The 22,571-nt window shown below is 39.8% G+C and overlaps 1 protein-coding gene across 1 annotated transcript in view; it reads right to left on the reverse strand.

Moving 5' to 3' along the window:
- Positions 1 to 22,571, reverse strand: part of EPC1 (enhancer of polycomb homolog 1) — an 81,181-nt gene that overhangs the window by 53,272 nt on the left and 5,338 nt on the right. Inside the window, exon 2 of the mRNA XM_060782504.2 lies at positions 16,823 to 17,011. The gene's annotated coding sequence lies outside the window, so the exon portion shown is untranslated. The remainder of the gene's footprint in view (positions 1 to 16,822; positions 17,012 to 22,571) is intronic.

Consider the following 22,571-nt stretch of genomic DNA (forward strand, 5'->3'; position numbering starts at 1 on the left):
GGGTGAATGGTATCAAAATACTAACTGTGTACAATACCAGTGATAGAGGAAAAATTTCTAATTGAAACCATTATCACAATTTACTCTGCACATAATTAAATCATTAATTTCAAGTAGTTTTAAAATAAAACAACATACTTTCAAATGCTTTAATCATTTTGTCTAGTGTTCCTCATGTAAGAATGTAGTGTCTAGTACACATAGTGTGTTGTAGTTGCTTTGTGGATTATAAGGAAATGCTGCACTGAAATGTTTCATTTTTTGAGTTGTAGCACACGGTTCTCAATCACAATTGCAGGAATAACACTCTAGTGATGTTCATGCAAATACAGCACCAGTTTACTCTGTGCTATTCATCTTATATCAAAGATTTTTATATGTTTTTGTTTGCAAAAACAAATAATGTATTTCTTCATGCCCTGGTCACAATTTATAAACCTTAGCTATTGCTCCAGGAGACCAGGTGGTGCAGTGTGTTAAACCGCTGAGCTGCTGAACTTGCTAACCAAAGGGTCACAGGCTCAAATCCGGGGAGCGGCATGAGCTCCTGCTGTTAGCTCCAGCTTCTGCCAACCTAGCAGTTCGAAAACACGCAAATGCGAGTAGATCAATAGGTGCTTCTCTGACTGGAAGGTAACAGCACTCCATGCAGTCATACCAGCCACATGACCTTGGAGAAGTCTATGGACAATGCTGGCTCTTCGGCTTAGAAATGGAGATGAGCAGTCAGACACAACTGAACTTAATGTGAGGGGAAAACCTTTACCTTTACTATTGCTTGTGAGTGATTTATGCATGAATTAAAAGTTACATATTTGGGAAGAATAATGTTTTGATAAGTCTAGGAGACATACAATCTCTAGTAAATGCTTAGAAGTATAAATGGAATTGTAGAAATTAGATTAATCTTGGGGCCCTTCCACACAGCCCTATATCCCAAAATACCAAGGCAGAAAATCCCATATTATCTGACTGTGGACTCAGATGATTTAGTTCATAGCAGATATTGTGGGATTTTCTGCCTTGATATTCTGGGATACAGGGCTGTGTGGAAGTGCCTTGATTGATCTCTGTATCTAAATCTGATTTAAAAGGAGTATCAAATCTTCTCTGATCAGTTCTAGAGGATCCCTCGGTAACAGGTTTATCTACCTTTGGAACTTGCTGGATCTGGTTTTGTTCCCTCTCATGTTGCATCTGAAACAATTTAAGAAAATTACCAATACATGGTGTCTTTCATAAGGAGACTTGGAATAACTATTAATAGACAAGATTTCAACTCTTAGCCAGTTGAAAGGTGGGTCAGGGAAGAGAAATTCAATATGTACTGAAGCGCTCTGACTAAAGATGCTAATTCATAGTTTGGGTATATTTCCAACTCAGTCTTGAATTTGAAGGCTCGGCTTTCCATAGTAACCAAAGGAGTGCTTTTACACACTTAAAAGTTAGTGCACGTCCATTCTTGGAGATGATTGCTCTGGCCAAAGAGATACATAGTTTAGTTACATCCTATTCAGATCACTAAAATACATTTTACAGAGTTGCCTTTGAACATTGTTTGGAAACTAAACTTGGTGCAAAGAGCTGCAGCCAGAGTGTTAACTGCCCTGGTAAGAGGAATCATGCAACTTGTCTTCACTAGTTAGTCTTCACATCTCTACAGGCTGCCAGTTTGTTTCCAAAGGGCTGCTTATAGGGCTGCAAAGGCCTATAACTTCATCACACTAGAGAATGAATCCACTTTAAATCCGTCTTCTGCCTCCTGCAGAATTCTGGGGTTTGTAGTTTAGTGAAGCTGTTAGAGGCTCTGCCTTTCTCACCCCGAAGGGGACTCAGAGTGGCCTTACAACAGGCAACAGTTCAATGCCATACATATACATCCATAAAATAAACAAATACATTAAAACCCAAGCAGTTAAAAACATCAGTTATTAAAATATCAATTAAAATCATGCAATCCTCATCATAATCCAGGGCCGTTCAATTCTTCAATCGTATTAATCCACATTTTAAGTTTTTTCCTGAAGGGCAGAAGGGAGGGGGCTAATCTCATTTCGCTGGGGAGGGAGTTCTACAGCTGAGGGGACACCACTGAGAAGGCCCCATCTTTAGTCCCCACCAGCCACGCCTGAGAAGCAGGTGTACTGAGATGATCTTAACTTCTGAATGGAACTTAGAGGGAGATATGTTCAGACAGGTAAGCTGGGCCGGAACCCTTTAGGGCTTTATAGGCTAAAGCCAGCATTTTGAATTGTGCTTGGTAGCAGACTAGCAGCTAGTGGAGCTGACGTAACAGGGATTGTATGTTCTCTGTACGTTACTCCAGTGAGCAATCTGGCTGCCACCAATTGGACCACTTGAAGCTTCCGAACAGTTTTCAAAGGCAACCCCACATAAAGTAGTCTATTTGAGATGTAACCAGTGCATGGACTACTGTGGCCAAGTCCGACTTTCCAAAGTACGGGCATAACTAGTGCACAAGTTTTAATTGTACAAAAGTCCCCTAGCCACCGCCGAGACCTGGGGTTCCAGGCTCAGCAATGAGTCCAGGAGAAATCCCACGTTGCAAACCTCTCTCTTCTGGGGGAGTGTAACCCCATTCAGCACAGGCTGTAACCCTATACCCTGTGCGGCCTTGCGACCGACCAGGAGTACCTCTGTCTTGTCTGGATTCAATTTCAATTTGTTCAACTTCATACAGACCGTTACAGCTGCTAAGCACTGGTTCAGGACCTGAACAACCTCCTTGGCAGCAGGTGGAAAAGAGTAATAGACTTGTATGTCATCTATGTACAGATGACATTGAACTCCAAAACTCTAGGTGATCTCTCCCAGTGGCTTCATGTAGATGTTAAACAACATGGGGGACAATACTGAACTCTTTGGGACCCCACAGGACAAAGGCTGTGGGGGAAGCAGGTGTCCCATAACAACACTTTCTGAGGACGGCCCTCCAGGAAGGACTGGAACCACTGCAGAACAGTATCTACAAGCCCCATTCCTGTGAAGTGCCCCAGGATACCGTGGTCTATGGTACTGAAGGCTGCTGAGAGGTCAAGGAGAAACAACAGGGACACACTCCCACTGTCCAGTTCCCTAAGTAGATCATCCACTAAGGCAACCAAGGCTGTTTCTGTGACCCAGCCTAAAGCTAGACTGCACCAAATCCAGATAATCAGTTTCCTCCAAGAACATTTGGAGTTGCGACGACACCACACATTCCAGGACTTTGCCCAAAAAGGGGAGATTGGAAACTGGCCAAAAGTTGTTCAATTGAGTGGGGTCCAGTGATCGTTTTTTCAATAGAGGTTTTATTACAGCCTCTTTTAGGTTGGCTGGAATCTTGCCTTTCTGTAAGGAGGCATTGACCATCACCTTCACCCACTCTGCCAGACCCCCTCTGGTCTCCTTTACTAGCCAGGATGAGCAGGGGTCTAGGATGCATGTGGTCACCCTCGCATCTCCAAGGATCTTGTCCACATTCTGAAGTTGCACCAATTGAAATGAATCCATCAAAACCAGGCAAGCAGGTGCTCATTTTACATCTTCAGAGACTGCTATAAACATGGTATCCAAGTTGGAACAGATCAGAGCGTCTTTGTCCACAAAGAACCAAGCAAATGCTTCACAGCAAGCTGCCAAATAGTCAGGGCCTTGCGAGACAGGATTTAACAGCCCTCTGATCATTTGAAACAACTCAGCTGGACGGTTCTTAGCAGACGCAATGTTTGCTGCAATGTGAGATTTTCTTGTGGCCTTCACTGCCACAGCATATTTCCTCAGATAGGCACATAGTCATGTTCGGTCTGACTTGCTGCGAGTTAAATGCTACTCATACTCTAGTTCCCTCTTCACACACTTCATCACTGCCAACTCTTTGATAAGCCAAGGAGCTGATTTAGCTCTACTATGCGGGAGGAGACATTCCGGAGCAATTGTGTCTATTGCCCTAGTCATTTCCCTATTCCAGAGAGTGACCAGAGCATCAACAGGATCACCTACCGAGGTGGCGGGAAACTCCCCAAGAGCTGTCAGGAATCCATCTGGATCCATAAGCCTCCTGGGATGGATCATCTTAATTGGTCCACCACTCCTGCAGAGGTTAGGGGGTGCAGCAAACCTAAACCAGATCAGGTGATGGTCGGTCCGTGGCAAAGGAGCAATGGTCAGCTCCTCCACACCACCACCTTCCCTGTATCCCTGGTAGAAAACCAAGTCTAGTGTACCATTTGGGACAGCTCCACAGTTGCTACGGTGGCCATGATGTTCTGAGCTACTCCCGACAGGGTGCTTACATCTGAACAGACATACATAAGCACTAGCAATATACACTTTAGGTTATATCTAGAGCTATCCTTGTCTTTAACCTCTGCCAGTGGTACACATGTTGTATTACACACAGGCCAGTTTGGTTTGTACCCAGATAAAGGTAGCCTTTTCCTGCTGTACTTCTTTCACTGATTTTAATATAAAGTTTAATATCCACTATAGTCTCTATCCTTTGAATTTTGTTGAGATGTATGCTCCACTGGTAAGTCAGAAGATTTCAATTTATATGATTCCTAGGAATTTTATAGTTTATTTTGTTTCATTTTGTAAAGTGCTATTCACATCCTCTTCCAGGTGCCATATCTTGCTGAACTTCTTCCATGTGTAATGTTCTTTACAGTGTAGAAGTAAAAAATCTCTCTCCTGATTGCGTACGATGAATTGTTTGAGAATGGTATAATCCCTCTTCTGAATCAGGTGACTAGGATTAGTTTGAAGCACATCGCTCTTCTCTCATTTCTTTTGTACTTGATTTTTAAAGACAATGTCTTGTATTAATTCAATTATGCCATTCCTTTAAAAACTATTTATTACCAATTTCTATGTTGCTTTTTGTTTAAAAAGGATGTTAATAGAATATTGCTCTTCTTTTTCCAGACAGAAGACTTCCTTAAAATTCCAGCTAACATGCAAGAAACTGTAGAACAATAATATTTTAATCTATAGATTTATTAATCTAGAGAATTTGCATAGAGGGAAAAATTAAGAACATATCACTGAAAATGCATAATTTTCTTCATATTCTTAAATATTACCTCTTAGAAGTATAACCCAATTCTTTTCAAACCATGTGCTAATCAACATTTTTTAGTAACTATCTAGAGATTGGGAATGTTCAAGCTTCTAGGTGTTGTTAGATTGCAGCTTCTATCGTTCTAGTCATTTTAGTCTATGGTTAGGGATGATGGTAACCTGACATTCGATGCACCATATATTATATTTTGTGGTCTGTGCCAAAATTGATTTTGAAGCTATTTATGTAAGGGCACAGGTAAGCAATTTGTTCTTCCCCATCCTTATTAGTGTGCTAGTTTGTTCTCTTTTTATATTATTGTGGTAGCTGTTTTTTTAAAAAAAAAAACAAAAACAAAAAACAGGGAGATAATGAGAATGGCTATTGCTATTACTACTATTGTTGTAGTTGTTGCTGACAATTGTTTTATGAACCGGCGCAAAATTTAAGATCTTCCGGGGAGGCCCTCCTTTCGCTCCCACCACCATCACAAGTACGGTTGGTGGGGACGAAAGGGCCTTCTCGGTGGTGTCCCCGCCTCTGGAATGCCCTTCCTGGAGAAATAAAACAGGCCTCATCCCTCCCCTCTTTTCATAAGAGTCTGAAGACCTGGTGGTTTAAACAAACCTTTGAGAACGACTAGTTCTAGCTCTGCCCCAGATACTGTAGAAATTGGCCATATCTTTTTCTACCAATTACCCAGGTCACTTTCTTCTATTAGGCCCTGGAAATGTACAGCCATAGACTCTACCTAGTTTCCTGGGCCCTCTAAAACCGCACTAGCCTGGCCCGGCCTTTTAAACTGCCTTGAACAGGCAGGATTATTTTAAATATATGTGCTATTGTGGTTTTTAATGCTTATTTTGTCTTGTTAATTTTATGTTCATGCTGTTTTTTTTGCATGTATTGATTATATCACTTGGAAATCGCTCTGAGTCCCTTGGGGAGATAGAACGGTATATAAATAAAGTTTTGTTGTTGTTATATTATGTTCTAACTAGCGGTCCCCTGCCATGTGTTGCTGTAGCCCAGTCTGGTAATATGGAAAATAAAGTAATTAGAAAGTGTTGGTCTCCAATATATGTAATGTCTTTTGCTTGTGCATAAACAGTATTTCTTGATGTTTCTTTGACAGTGTTAACGTAGAGATTGTCTGGTTTGCCTACTCTGGAAAATGCAAGATATAATTGTCCATCTTTAGGGGTCCCTTTCAAATCTATAATACTTTATCTCTCTGTGTGTGAATCATATATATCTATCTATATCTATGGTTGGATGGCTCTCTGTCAGGAGGGCTTTGATTGTGTTTTCTTGCCCTGGTGAAGAGAGTTGGACTGGATGGCCTTAAGTACTGTATTTTCTGTTGGTCATGGGGGTTCTGTGTGGGAAGTTTGCCCCAGTTCTGTCATTCGTGGGGTTCATTCAGAATGGCCTTTGATTGTAGGTGAACTATGAATCCCAGTAACTACAACTCCCAAATGCCAAGGTCTATTTCCCCCAAACTCCATCTGTGTTCATATTTGGGCATATGGAATATTCATGCCAAGTTTGGTCCAGATCCATCATTGTTTGAGTCCACAGTGCTTTCTGGATAGAGGTGAACTACAATTCCCAAACTCAAGGTCAATGCCCACCAAATGCTGCTAGTATTTTCTGTTGGTCATGGGAGGCCTTTGTGCCAAGTTTGGTTCAATTCCATCGTTCAGAATGCTCTTTGATGATAGGTGAACTATAAATCCCAGCAACTACAACTCCCAAATGACAAAATCATAATTTTTTGAGTGATGGTCACTCCTTGTGTAGTGAGACGTTTCGTTGCCAAATTTGGTGTGATTTCGTTCATTGGTTCTTTTGTTTTTAAGGTACTCATTATGCACAGAGCATTTTTATATATATAGATTAGATAAGCTGGTTATACAGTTGTAGAGACAAGGCATTTTCCAATCAACTGAAGATTTCTCTCACAGCAGTCTAAAATAGTTTTAATTTTGGTGGCTACTTTTTCAAAAGCACACAAAAATGTCAAAGAGGTAGCCTTATTCACCAATTGTAAATAATGCCAGACAGGCCTGTAGCGAGGGGGTGGTTTTAGGGGTTCAAACCCTCCCCGAAATGTTTCAGATTTTTTAAAAAACCTGGTTTACTCATGAATTTTAACTGGTTAACCAAATCCTCATGTTAAGTCTATGAGATTCAAAAAATTAAGAGTCCCTCCAGAACTGCAAGCACTATCTCAAGCAAATATTGACAATTTATTCACATTGTCATTACTTGCAGCAATAGCCGATATAGCGAAGCAACCAAGTTGTGGGGTGTGTGTGTTGAATGCTGTCATTAAGGAGGCCAGACTTGGTGAAGGTGGTTGACAGGGGTGGAGCTGCAGGCTATTGAAGGCTGCTCTGCCCCCTCCTGTGCTCTTTGCTTCAGCGTGACCTAGAAGGCAGGTTTCAACCCCCCCCCCCGCCGCAAAATTTTCAACCCCCCCCCCCAAATTTCAACCCCTCCCGAAATTTTTTTCTGGCTACGGCCCTGATGCCAGATACAACACCATATTATTCTACTTCCTTATAAAAAGATCATCATGTTATTAACTTCATTTATATTCATTTTTCCTTAATAATAGACATTAATAGACTAAGAAGCAACATTATATCTTATTACAGTATATATCTGGATTGAATCTCTTGGTTTATAATTTGTCTGACTATACAGAGAATAAAACCAAAATGTCTAGGTGTTTTCCCATTCCTAGACTATTTGGAAGCAACATTCAAGTTCCTGAAAGTTTGGGAGTGTAGTTTGGACATAATGTTTAACTGTTGGTTTCTGGTAGGTTTCTGGCTAATTTAGTTACACTTATTGGTGGAAGAGATGAGCAAGATTAGTCAGGTAGCATCAACACACACCTTGTCAGTAGCAAAGTAGAATGTTGGCTTGTTATATGTGATTACATAGAACAAGGATATTCAGCAGCTTGGATTTCTGAATACAGGCTGCTGATAATCCTTGCCTACTGCTGTATTAGATGGATCTTAGTCTAGTCCAATGACTTGTTTTTACGCAGGATGCGATATTACAACCATAGTGTTATTCCAACTGTTAGGACCTGAGTAAGGATTAACTGTCTGCTGAGTCCAAAATATAAACAAAAAGTGGGGAAATTGGCACTCGTGTTTACAGGTCTCCTATGTAGTGTCTGCCAGCAATATTGTTTTTGAGGACACTACATTCTAAATGTTATCTCCCTTTCAGGTAAGGTAAAAGTAAAGGTAGTCCCCTGACATTAAGTCCAGTCATGTCTGACTCTGGGGTGTGGTGCTCATCTCCATTTCTAAGCTGAAGAGCCAGCGTTGTCCGTAGACACCTGCAAGGTCATGTGGCCGGCATGACTGCATGGAGCACCATTACCTTCCCGCCGGAGCGGTACCTATTGATCTACTCACATTTGCATGTTTTCGAACTGCTAGGTTGGCAGAAGCTAGGGCTGACAGCGGAAGCTCACGCCGCTCCCCGGAATTGAATCTGCCACCTTTCGATCAACAAGCTCAGCAGCTCAGTGCTTTAACCCACTGCGCCACCGGGGGCTCCCTTTCAGATCTGCATATTTTCCCAAACGTGCATGCAACAAATTTGTGGTTACTAAGCTGTGCCTCTATTTTGCTGTCCAAACTGTTTTTGGGTGTCTTTGTCTGCCCCTTAAACTTTCACAGCTGAAAATCACCAAAGCCAGCTCTTTCTCAAGGCCCCCTTTTTTTCTCGTTTCTCATGGATCCAGTACCTGTTGATCTCGTGTTTCTAAATTTCCTAAAGACCTGAGGACTAGTCTCACTTGTTCAGCCACATATATTCCCTGTTCCCTCAACCAGGGAGGGCTGGGTCAGTCCAGCAATCATTCTGAGATCTCATTTCTGTTGACATTAACCAGTAAAGTTCGCTATTAGAAGGAGTAATATGAAAAGGAGATAATACATCTCCCATTTGCTGATGTTTTGTGTTATGTTACAAAAGGAAGTTCTACTGTCTATAGTTATTCTGAATTGCTATTTTGGAATTGATTTAGTTTTGACTGGATTAAGGTATCAGCATCATGATCTGTAGATAGATTAATGCAAAAGAGACAGCACTTTCTCTTATTTGGTTTCTTTTATGTTCTTAATGTTAGCTGACATAATAAGAGAATATCTGGTTGTTAGATCCTTCCTGTTGTCTGAAAATACTGTTACAGATACAGTTTAAGCCCTTAGTGAATGTATCCTTCTGTTTCTAACCTAGCTGACAGATTTATTCAGAGATTTTCTAAACATGTCATCCTCCCCTTAGTCTCTTCAAATTTATTTCCCAATTAGGCATGCCTGATCTCAGAAGAATTCACTATAATGGTGCTCAGCCACTCTGAAAATCTAGACTGCGCCAGGGAACCTCTGTCCTCTGGATGTTTAATGATTTCTCCTGTGGACCCTTACAATTGGCCGGGCTAAGCAAACGTTTATGGGAACTGGAGTCCAATAACATGAGTGTTAAGACCCACAGTTTCTGCCAGGATGGCAGATGCTTGAGAAACTACTTTGGTCTCTGAACTTAAGGCCACTGGTAATTTTCAGAAAATAACTAGAGTTGTCTGTTTAGGCAGAAATCTAAAACAATTTTTTTATGCATCCAGAAATCTAGAAATAGGAGTTTGTATTTTTAATGGTTAAGAATAATATGGTGACTATTCAGAATGGTAAAAATGAGGGGAATAAGTGTACATGGAACCAAGCTGTAAGTCAAGACTAACACAGGTATTACATGTCTCAAACAATGAAGGCTTTCTGCAGACACCATTCATTTCTGGGGTTTCTTCATAGGAATTTAAAGTTGGACTCTCTCTCACTTTTTAAATTGAGCTCTTAAGAAGGCCTACTCTGAACACTGCTGCACAGAATTCTATGCTTACGGAAGCATGAAAAAAACAAAAATCTAATGTAATACCTTATATAGTATTTGTTTACTTTAAATTGAAAATACTAGAGCAGCTCACTTTTATTTTAACTTATTTACTTTAAAAACTGGAGGTTCTTTGAATCTGAACAGATGGATTATGCTCTTTCTACATTTGAAGCCATCTTGAAAATGATACAAAATTATTCTGTAGACAGACAGAAGCTAGCTATAAAAAAGCAGTTGTCTCATATAGCCAAAGTTTAGAGAATAAAATATCATAACACCATTCAGTTTTGATAGGCACAAAGTTATATTCACTAGGGAAATGTTACACACACACACACACAATATAAACTTTACTTCCCAATGTATAAGAACCACACAGGGCTCAAGATCATATTTATCCCCTCTATCCATCACTACATATTTGCTCAGCTTGTATGCACCAGAGTAGTCTTTGGAGTAGGTGGTGTACACAGGCCTACCACAGAAATCCAACAGCTTCATTGTAATTCTGTTAATTCTATATTGTTAGGCATCAATTTGCTGCCTGGTGTAAGCCGCCTTGAGTCACCTTTGGATTCAAGAAAGGCGGGACAGAAATATCATAAATAAATAAATAAGGAAAGTTGAATACTGTAATTCTGCATACACTTACCTGGGGGTAAATTCCACTGAATATAGACAGTGCAGCTTATTTTGAGTAGGCATTTACAGGACTGCACTGTAAGGCTCCTCAGATAGTAATGAACAAGGTTATAATATAGACACAGTAACAAGATGAAAATGAATAGAACTGCATTTTATCTTCCCATAACTTAAGCATTGCTTATTTATCACTTGACATCATTAGTCACAAAAGATCACAGAACACAACCCTATGTCAGCAGTGCCAGTAATCCTCTAGCTAATAAATGCTAAGGAGCATGCCCAAATGGACCAATCTCTGCCTGTTCTTTTGTGTTTACTTTTGCTACATGAAGGATGGGTGAAGTATGGCCTCAGTATTCCCCCAAACTGCCCATGATGGCTAAGTTTGACTGTGCTTTCACTCTAACATACGAAAGACTGTACTTTGCTTACCCGTACTTTCCATTATCTGTGATTACCCATTTTAAAACACCGGGGCAATCAGTACATTGTTGCTATATGTTGGGTCCTGCCAGATGCAACATTTATATTTTATTAGAACAAGGATATTCTGAATTAAAGTCTGTATCACTTAAGATCATAAGCACTCACCATTATTAAAAAACAGCCCATCTTCAAAATCAGTATAAACATAACTGTAGTTCTTCACCAGCACGATGATGTAGAGAAGCATCAATTTTATAAAAAATCTGGATTCATATATGAACAAGAACATGGTACATATTTTACACTGCACGTACACCATGTAGCCCTCCTCCATGTCATTGCTGAGAGCTTACTTTCCAAGAAACAAAGCAGTAACACACAAATCTAGTATCTAGATTAGTATTTAGTTCCTAAATAGATTTTAATTTCTTTAATTTTACTAATTGTTGAACTTCTTAAATAATTTTATATTTATATTTTTCAGTGATGTGTTGCATAGTTTTTAATCTGTGTTGTTTTTAGTACATTCTAGTCCTATTACTGAGAAAATAAGCTTTCAGTAGGTTGCAATGAGTCCCATTTTGATGAAAAGGGAGAATGTACATATAAAATAACTACTACTACTACATCGGCCTAAAGTCACATCTGATCCCCATCCTGAATGCATGTAGTTATTTTCTGGTTATTTAGACAGAAGGTCTATATCCTCCTACTGAACAAGTTGCAGGACAAAGCCACAGTGATCACCAACTCAAATAAAACTATGTCCCAGACCACAACTTGTTTAGACTGCTGAAATTTTCCATTCCGGGCCTTCCTTTTTGTACTATACTCACTTGTTTCAGGAAGTCTGCATTACACTAGTATTTTTCATAATCTATGCTTAACATTATCATTTGAATACGTTTCTGAGACTACAATGCTTTTTAGTTAAAGACATTTCAAAACCTCCAATATATTGCCATCTTTCATTTTTTGACTGTTTCTTTGCTACGTGTCCATTTTCACTGCTTTCTTCTGCATAAAACTAATTTACTATGTGGTCTTATGTCACTTTGCCTCACTCATATTAGTGCCTATTCTTGGTAGGAGCAATCCTCCCTCAACTGGTACCGCATACATGCATCTATATGTTGACCTCACATTTGTTGAGGGTATGTGGGGGCCAAAATTATGGATTTTGATATGACCTATGGATGTCATACCATGGAGAGGGTAAAGCATTAATGTTGTCTCAGGGTGGAGACAACATTGGCTATCCCTGGTCACTGCTGTTGTTTTCCTGCCCAGGCATTCAAAAAGGCCAAAAGTGGTGCCACACCAGAGAGTAAAGGGGATTGGTGCTTTAAAAAAGTTTTCTTAGGACATACTAAGCTCTAGTTTTTCAGCAATCTAGTTAGACGATGGGATGGTTCCTTTAAAAAAAAAACAGGATTAAGGCACAGTACTCATAGTGACACATGGGTGTTAGATTTTTTTGATTAAAATGTCTAGACATATACATATAGGGTAGCATATTTATTCAAGAAAATGCTGTTTCTGTACCAACTCATAAACTGTATTAAAAAGCTCTTAACCCAGTGTATCTCAACATGGGGGTTGGGACCCCTGGAGGGGTCATGAGGGGGTGTCAGATGGGTTGCCATAGACCCGTCTGACACACAAAGAAAACACAGTATTTTCTGTTGGTCATGGGGGGTTCTGTGTGGGAAGTTTGGCCCAATCCTTTCATTGGTGGGGTTCAGAATGCTCTTTGATTGTAGGTGAACTATAAATCCCAGCAACTACAACTCCCAAATGCCACCATCTATTGTCCCCAAACTCCCCTCACTGTTCACGTATTTGGCATATTGAGTATTAGTGCCAAGTTTGGTCCAGATCTATCATTGGTTGAGTCCACAGTGCTCTCTGGATGTTGATGAACTACAACTCCAAAACTTTAGGTCAGTGCCCATCAAATGAGACAATCAACCCACCAGTATCCAGATTTGGGCGTATCGGGTATTTGTGCCAAATTTGGTCCAGTGAATGAAAATACATCCTGCATATCAGATATTTATATTATGATTCATAACAGTGGCACAATTTTAGTTATGAAGTAGCAACGAAAATGTTATGGTTGGGGGTATAGGAACTGTATTAAGGGGTCACAGCATTAGGAAGGTTGAGAACCATGGTTCTCAACCCCCTCTTCATTGTATATTCAGTTTGACTGTTCTTGCCTCTAATTATTTTCTATTGTATAAATTATGTTCTGCACAGAATAGAGTACCATGTAATCAAAAGAAAAGGGTGGATAATAGCTATCCAAGATAGACTTTAAAAGCAAGTTGTAGGCATCTAGTACTGTATACTATTAAATTGGTTGTATGTACATGTTGTCATGTGCCTTCAAGTTGGTTCCAACTTGTGGCGAGCCTGAGATGATATATCATGGGATTTCATGGCAAGACTTAAAGAATCATAGAGTTGGAAGAGACCTTGTGGGCCATCCAGTCTAGCCCCCGGCCAAGAAGCAGGAAAATCACACTCAAACTACCCCTGACAGATGGCCACCAAGCCTCTTGTTCAAGGGGTACCTTTGCTTTCCTCTGAGGCTATGTGTCACCCAGTGGATTTCAAAGGCTGAGCAGGGATTCAACCCTTGTTTCCAGGACCATAGTCAAAGTTCTAAGAACTACACTGGCTCTTGTGTTGTGTGCCTTCAAGTCAGTTGACAGCTTATGCTGCCCACCAGTACTTTTATTGGGCTTTCTTAGGGAAGGAATATTCAGAGGTGATTTTACTAGTTTCTTCCTCTGAAATATAGTCTCCCATCCAAGTACTAACTAAAGCTGGTCCTCCTTAGCATCCAATGTAATATGGGATCTTCTGCCTTTAGGGTATTTAGGCCCATATGTATCTTTTCTGCTATACAATTACAGGAAGATACAGCTTTGCTAGTACAGCCAATGCACTTGATCTCTGGTAACTACTGCACCCAAAAAGAGACCTTTGGGTAGATACCATACTGAGATTAACAAAGAATCTGCTTATTACAGTTCAGCACCAATATTAAGAGAGGTAGAACCATGAAGCTTTGAAATATCCTGCATAACAACTTGGCTGTGCTTAATTTATTTAAATTTGATCATGTCATTCAGGCCTGTAAACTAAATTAAGTTGCCTTACTTCACTGGTCAAGATTGACCAAAGTCTCAGGTCCATATGTTGGTACTTGAGTTCCTGAGCCAGCAGAAAATTAATTTCTGGTTTTTACACATGCAGAAATTATGTGTTATCACCTCCACTGCAGATATTTCTTGTATATTGCTTTGAACCATTTGAGGGAATAAGAGGAACACAAGTGTAACAATGCAAAAACTGTACATTTCATTGTGAATAAGTGCATATGGAGACTTTCCTTGCAGGATGAAGTGGGTGGAGAAAACAAATAATCTCTATTTGAACATAAATAACAACTGATCCACCAGGGCCAGTCATGATACATTCATACACCTCTTCTACAGCTGTATGTACAAAGCACTAGGAGCTGCACCCATGTATCAAGGTGCCTGCAACACTGTATGGTGCAATCATGTGCTGCACTGCCCCATTACTGAGATGGAGGCTGCATGAGTTGCATTCTCAGATCTGCAAGAGAACATCCATGTCTGGCCTTTTCAAACAACCATTGTTAATCCAGTGGGGCCCACAGCCAGTGAAAGCACTGTTAGCTGTTCATCTGCCCTCAGTTACACTGATATTTTACTTAGATTCTATTGTGGAAATCCTCAGCAAGCCATTTCTGCAACTAAATTACCTTCATCTACAAAGAGCCAACCTTTGCTGAATGATTTTACTTTGAGACAGATAATGTAGCATCCAGCTCTTTGTAAAGAAATTTTGTTTCAAGGACAGGAAAGAATTATCTCAGGGCAGAGGCTGGAAATATTTCTGGCACAATATAAAAAGCAACAATGCCTTCTATAACCCTTGTGTTCAGCTGCATGTGCCACAGAATTATATAAATAAATACTCATACAAAAGACTTTAGAGTCTCACTCTGAGGAATTCCTAAAGAAAGAAAGAAATAAACATTCCTTTGCAATGCTTTAATAGATTCCTTGACCTGTTGCATTTTCTAAGATATTTTGGTCATTTCAAAACTATGCATTTATAAGGTAAGCCATTTTATTGAATGTTTTTAGAATGTGCTGCTACATTTTCCCAGCCATCGCTGCATCTCATCAATACATTTTCATTTTTATATATGAATACAGATATTTACAGGGGACAGTATTGCATACATTTGTGTCTTTAGTGAGTGTGTTTGTGATTGCTACACACACACATATATACACACACACGAAGCATGGAGGTCTGTTTGGCAATCTGTATTAATGCTTGTGTAATACCTGTCTTAATAATTTCCATATAGATAGATAGATAAATCTCAATTAAAACATAATCATCTATACAATATTCTTAAATACATAGCATTTTAAAAAAAGGGCCCAGCCCACAAATTTTTATTAATTTACCTAGCCTTAAAAAAAAACCTCTTAAGCAAGGAAAAACAGCTTTACAACTCAACCAACAATTTAAAAAATCCTTACAATCTAATAATGAATCTATATGGCACGAAAACTAATGATATGTTTGTGTATACATACATACACATATATGTACACGGGCACACTTCACAGAAAATATGTAATTGGAATATGGAAACATTCATTTTTAGAGCAAGGGTGAAAACATTACTAAATATTAGCATAGTTCTTGACTCATTTTAAGAGGTGTTTTTTAATCAAGGGGAAAAATCTGAACCTTGCCTCTAGCCTCACAGAACAACAAAGGACTGTGACGACACGTCTGTTATGGTGTACAGTGTACTTGGGATACATAGATTGTAATACACAATACATTTATATATATACAGACACGCACGCAATATAAGATGTGCGACATGATTACATGTTATTTTCCAATGGGAGAAAAGAAAAGGAAATGACACAAAATATCAAACCTTGCCCCACCTTTCTTGCCCCCCCCCCCTTTCTTGGTGAAACGAACATAAATTGTTTAGGAGCACCACAGCGCCACCAACACAGATCAATACAAAACAAAAAAGATTTCTCACCGTGTGCAAAAAAAATGCCTATAAAAATGCCAATTTTTTTTTTTACAAAATGTCTCCCAAATGCACCTTCTCAAAAAGAACACGACACCTAGACGAGGTCTGCCCATTCAGATCCTTTCTAGAAAGAAGGCTTAAAGATGACTGACCGAAAAAGAGCTGATTGGAGAATAAAAAGGGCAATGTTTAGGAACAGACATAACTTCATTTAAAACCCTCTTATGTCAGTCTCCTTCTTCATTGCACTAGGGGCAGTTCCTCTGGTACTTTTCATCAAACCAGCCCACCCATTCACACCCCCCCCCCCCCAAATAATTTCAGAACATCCATTTCCTAAGAAGCATTCCTTCCCCTAAAGAAGCAACATATTGTGACCCCCCCCCCCCGCTTTTAAAAATCTATTCCATTTTGCTCTAAGACAGATTCATTACAAATACAGAAATACCGCCTTGTAGGTATTTCTGAGTCCATGATAGATCCAGAAAAGATGTAAGCACAATGTATGGCTGCAACATAGAAATAAAATTGTTTCCTAAAGGTCTAAAACAATAAGGGTAGTGAGTTTAAATGGGGGGGGGGGGAGCAAGTCCACCTTGGATGTATTCCCCCCCCCCCCTTAAAAGGATTAGAAAACTTACCTCGCCAAGAAGCAGACAGCTGCCTCCCCAGCACGACTGTAACCAAATAGGCTGGGCATAGTTGCTTCTGGCTTGCAAGGCAGCCCAAGGAGCCCCCAAACATCTTTAAAAGATCTTGGCGAAGGGAGGCGATCTCTGGCGATGGGCGGCGGATTCCGAAGGTGTTTCCCCCCCTTTCTCCTCGGTATTCTGTGGAGGCGTTTGGGGGGAAAGAAAGCGGAGAAATATCCAAAGAAGATTAAAAGCAAAGGCAGCAGCAGGAGCCAGAAGACTCTGGGGTTAACAACTTTGTAATGGCAAACAGGCGCGCGCTGATTGGTTAGGAGGGCAGTGTCCCTACACTGTCTGCACTATCCCCCGCGCGCCCGCCCTCCTCCCTCCCTCCCTCCTGCAGCCTGGAAAGAAAAAAAAATGCAGAAAGGCAGTGTGCCATTTTAGACAGGCTTTTTAAAACACACACACACACCCCAAAACCAAAAAGAGCACCCCAAAAGAGCAGGCGGGGGCCGAGAACCTCACCAAAGCCGCAGCTCCTGAAAAGATGTTGCCTGGCTTGCCTCTCCTCCATAAGCCTGCCCTTGTTTGAGATGGAAAAGGGAGGAAGGAGAGGAAGAAAGAGGGAAAGAAAGAAAGAAGAAATGGCACGTGCACACATCATATCCCACTCCCTTTGACCTCTTTCCTTCTATCTGGTTTTCAAAATCCAGTATTGGACGACTCAAATGTCCTTGTATATATGTTTTTGTAAAAACAGGAAAAAAGAGTGAGGAAGGAAGGAGAAAAAGAAAGAAAGAAGAAAAGGCACATGCACATATAACCCACTTCTTTTGGCCTCTTTCCTTCTATTTTGATTTTAAAACCCAGTATTGGATGCCTCCATGTTCTTGTATGTATGTATTTGTGAAAACAGGAAAAAATAACGAGGAAGGAAGGAGAGAAATAAATTAGAAAGAAAAAAGGGGGAAAAACACATGCATATATAACCCACTTCTTTTGGCCTCTTTCCTTCTATCTTGGTTAAAAAATCCAGTATTGGGTGCCTCCATATCTTTGTATGTATATATTTATGAAAACAGGAGGGGGGAAAAGAATCAAGGAGAGAAAGAAAGAAGAAAAGGTACATACACACTCCTCTTGGCCTCTTCTATCTGGTTTTAAAAATCTAGTTTTGGGCACCTCCATGTCCTTGTATGTATGTATTTCTGAAAACGGGGGGAGGAAGAAAGAAAGAAAGAAGAAAAGGCACATACATATATAACCCACTCCTTTTGGCCTCTTTCTTTCTATTGTGGTTTAAAAGTCCAGTATTGGGTGCCTCCATATCTTTGTATGTATATATTTGTGAAAACAGGGTAAAAGAGTGAAGAAGGAAGGAGAGGAAGAAAGGAAGAAGAAAAGGGATGTGCACATATAACCCACTCCTTGTCACACATGGGGCTGCCTTCTATCTCATGCAAAAAAAAATAATCCAGCATGAAATGTTTTCATGTCTTTGTATGTGTTCCTAAAGACAGAAGAGAGGAAGGAAGGAGGGAAAAAGAAAGAAAAAAGGCACAGGCACCACTAACCACTCCTTCCCACACAGGGGCTTTGGGTCTCTTTCCATATTTCAAATGCCTTTAGGAGCTCTTTCAAATGCCTCTCTTTCTCTCTCTCCACCAATTTTTAAAGAAAACAGAGCCAAATTACTTTGCCTGGCACCTTTAAAAAGGCCAGTCAAGCCTGGAAGAAAAATCTAGGACTCGTTGACAACTGAAAGACTACAGAAATAGGAAAGGGCAGCCTTTGTTTCTTTTATGTCACTGATCTGCACACCTACCGTGGTGCCAAAGGGCTAAGGATAATTATGAGATACCTCCATTGTGGGAGGCGAAGTTCTCCCACAAAGCCTGTTCAAAAACCCCTTTTCATACTGACTGACAGAAACTTACCATGCTGCCCACAAACAAAATGGCTGTGGCACTGAGTTTTTTGGGATCCTCCCACCATGCTCCCCCCACCCTTCTTGAAATCCAAAATAAGCACTCAAAAGTACAATGTACAGTCTAGGCAACACATCGGCTCAGGAAAAAGGACAGGAATCCTATCAAAATGTGGTGTCTTGTCTGCAGGGTTTTTTTTTTAAACCTTGGGCATGCAAATCCCAGGGAGTTGACTTGGCTGTGTAATGTGAACTTCCTGCTTTACATATGTATAAGGTCTTTCACCTCTCTTGGCCAGCTTTCAAGTTAAGGGCGCTGGGAAATTTGATGCTGTGTGGCTTTTCAGTGGTGAGCTGAGTCAGTTGCTGCAAAAGGGCTGGAAAAAAAGTATCCTGGCCTCACAAAGAATAAAAACTCACATTTGGCATGCCCAATCCCCCATTTTTCTTTGAGGGTTTTTTTTTTAAGTATTGTCATATAAAAATGTGATTAAAGACAATTGGCTCTGCATAAATAAAAGCACTAAACTGTCTTTCCAAGCACTGTACATTATATAAGAAGCTTAATGATTACTATTAAAGCCCCTTCTACACTGCCATATAAAATCCAGATTATCTGCTTTGAACTGATATAATGGATTATTTGGTTTGATAATTTGGAATACATGGCAGTGTACATGGGACCTGAGTCACAGTTGCTGCATGGGCAGGTAAAAAGGTGTCCTGGCCTACCACAGAAAAAAAGTAACATATGGTCTATCCAATCCTCCATTTCTTTTTTCATTTTTTTGGGAAGGGTTGTCACATATACATGTTATCATAGAATACTGGCTCTGCATAGATACAAACATTATACCCCCCCCCCCCCCCGCCAAGTTCTGTCAATGTACAGTAGACTTTCAGTTAAGCTGCACCCATGAGGATTGGTAGATGCCAGATAAATCTAGTTTCCGGTTGCTTGAGTTACTATTAAAAATAGGCCTAGATAATGCTACACTTCATGCTATACTATATTGTTAACTCTGTATTTACTTTATATTAATATTGACATACAGTAATTAAAAGCAAATTAAGATAAATTAAGACAAACTTAACACAACACTGTTTTACTGTACTATTCCATCAGCTTTTTATTTTATTATTTCTTCTAATTTTCCACTTGCATGAGAGTTCAAGTTGCTTGAGTTCTAGTTAACTAAGGGCCCTTCCACATAGCCATATAACCCAGAATATTAAGGCAAAATAGCCCACAATATCTGAGTCCACACTGCCATATATCCCAGTCCAAAGCAGATTTTATTCGGGATTTTATTCGGCTGCGTGGAAGGGTCCTGACAGTCTACTATATATTACATCTGTAGTTTAATCATTACTGTTTATTTGGGAACATCCTGAGGATCAGAAGCTAATGTTTAGCTATTAACACCTAATGCTTGGTTACAATAAAGAAAATATATTTTTATTAACATGGAATTAAACTCTGAAACTACAAACATAAACACTATCCTTCATATGTTCTGAAACCATAAACTTCTGAAATTACTCCACATGGATGGCTTTCATTTGTCTTCAAGTAAAACAACTTTAGTAGGAAGGCTCCAATTAGGCAGCAGCTGCCTTTGAAGATCCCCAATTCTGAGGATCACAGCTTTGTAGAACAAGCCACACAAACTGCTTTGAAGGGGTTTTGCACTTAAAACTAGTTTAATTCCTCTGGTGGTAATAAACTACAATGCAACTCAAGTTGGTTAAAGGCGTTTCAATGGAACAGACTTAAAAGCAAGGGCCTTCTTAGAATTTTGTCTAAAAAAGACACAGATCTGAAGTGGATGTTTTTGCCAATGCAGTGCTATCCACATTTGTGTGATTTAAGCTCTAGCTCTATTGTAATTTCTGTACAGTGCAACCAGGCATGTAGCCAGGCAGGGAGGGGGCCTGAGGGGCTTCAACCCCCCCACCTGAAATTCTCAGAGTGGTCCGCGAGAAGGCTTTACTGGTACATTATTTAAACTGTTATGTTTATTCATATCATGATCTGATCACCATGCTCAATATATCCCATATGCATGGGAGTATTGGGATAACGATACAAAAGGTTTGCTAGGGTAGATCCTCTCTCACTCAGACTCAGCCCCCTCCCCGAACCAAAATCCTGGCTATGGGCCTGAGTGCAACCTACTCTTCTTATGGAAAGCCTTTGTGTTTGGGGAGATAGGGCAGAATACAAATAAAGTATTATTATTATTATTATTATTATTATTATTATTATTATTATTATTATATTCTGTAACCATCCCTATTATTTTTAGAGGGCTGAACATGACAAAATAGAGGTTATCTGGATTTATTATAGCTCATTGGTATATAGCTACCCCCCCCCCCCAAGTAATACTCTAATATTAATTTTAGTTTATTTGGGATTGGTGACCTTGCCGACAGCCACCTTTTGCAAATAAATTAAACCACTCCATTATTAATGTGGAGAAAGAGCATATAAACTAGAAGAGGCTGCAGCAGTTTGCTGTTGCCTAAATAATAAAAGGAAGGACAAGATTTCACTCCTTCTGCACTTCTGCTCCCTGACAAGTTAATTGAGTGCAAGTTTCTTTATTTTTTTCCCCATTTTCAACTCAGTTTGCAACTGAGGACAAAGCAGAAAGTGTCCTCTTTCCATGGTTAGAGCTCTACACTTATGCCATTCCCTTGTCCTATTGTTTACATCCTGGCCACATTTACAGCAGTGCAGTTTTATTGAGTCTTAAGTTGTAGTTTTATATGCCTATGTGTTTTACTCTATTGTATTTTATACTATGTTATATTTTATTCTTTGTTTTTAGGCACGTTGTGCCATGTGTAAGCCTCCCCGAGTCCCTTTGGGGAGATGGTGGCAGGATACAAGAATAAAGTTAATATTATTATTACCTACAAGGATGTATAATACGACAAATGGGTATTTATATGAATCATGGGTTGGGGTTGAATTTGTTTGTTATGTAGCCCAAGAACTTGGCCTGTTGCAGAAGACATCTATTGTAGTTAATTGGGGGAACCCCATTAAACAACAGCCATGGTGAAGGTTTGCTTTGATTATTTAAGGGGCATGAGTTTGTGTTGCTTTTGCCTTTGATTTTATGGCTGCATCCCATTTAATATCTACATGTAATAAATAAACAATTGTTTTGGAGCACCTGTGAACTCTTTCATTTATTCTAGCAGACACTCAAAATATAGCTGGCTGGAAATTAAGTGGATCAGATCCCTGAAATTGTTACAGCTGCTATCTGGATGTGCAGGTCTTTCTTGAAATAAATTACCAGTATGTTGTTTAATGTATACTTCTGGCCAAATTCATTCCATATCCATGACTAATTGCTCCCATTGAGAGCAGAGCAGAATATAATGTCTTACTTTAAATATTGCATAAAATATGTGTAATATATAAATTGTTAACCAAAATAATTTAAAATCTAAATATGACCTGATTAAATACATTTCAGAAAAATAATTGGACTATGACTCTGGAAACAAGGCTTCAAATCCTCATTTGGCCATGGAAACCCACTGGGTGACCTTGAACAAATAACTCCCAGCCTCAGAAGAAGGGCACAGGCAAACTTCCTCTTGTCCAAACAAATATTTTCAATAAAAAAATGGTGGTAAGGTCACCATAAGTCAGAAGTGGTATTATTGAGCTGCGGTGGTGCAATGGGCTAAACCCTTGTGCTGCTGAACTGCTGACCTGAAGGTTGGCAGTTTGAATCCTTGGGATGGAGTGAATTCCCACTATTAGCCCAGCTCCTGCTAACCTAGCAGTTCAAAAATATACAA

Source organism: Anolis sagrei, chromosome 6 (assembly GCF_037176765.1).
Source record: "Anolis sagrei isolate rAnoSag1 chromosome 6, rAnoSag1.mat, whole genome shotgun sequence".
Classification (NCBI taxonomy): Eukaryota; Metazoa; Chordata; class Lepidosauria; order Squamata; family Dactyloidae; genus Anolis; species Anolis sagrei.